Source organism: Nannochloropsis gaditana, assembly GCF_000240725.1.
Source record: "Nannochloropsis gaditana CCMP526 unplaced genomic scaffold scaffold571, whole genome shotgun sequence".
Taxonomy (NCBI): Eukaryota; class Eustigmatophyceae; order Eustigmatales; family Monodopsidaceae; genus Microchloropsis; species Microchloropsis gaditana.
Genome location: NW_005803382.1, coordinates 13,049 through 13,370, shown reverse-complemented (window position 1 = coordinate 13,370; position 322 = coordinate 13,049).

Below are 322 nucleotides of genomic sequence, written 5' to 3'. Positions count from 1 at the left end.
CTCCCCCTCCAATCCTCCCTCCCTCCTCCTCGCCCGCTCCCTCCAGTCCCCTCCCCTCCTCGTGGTCGCCGGCCTCCACGGCCCAGGGGCGCAAGTTGTTATCCACACCTGGGTGGGAAGCAAAGTCTCAGCGCCCTCCAACACCATCGCCGTCCTTTCCGCCCTTCAGGCCCTGGCTCCGGGTACCTTAAATGAGGCCCTGACCGCCGCCGCAGCCATCCCGACGGCCTTGGCTTGTAACCACGACGGGACGAAGGTCGCCCTCGGCTTCGCTTCCGGCCTCGTCCTCGTGTGGACCAGCAGCTTCCGAGAAGATCGGATC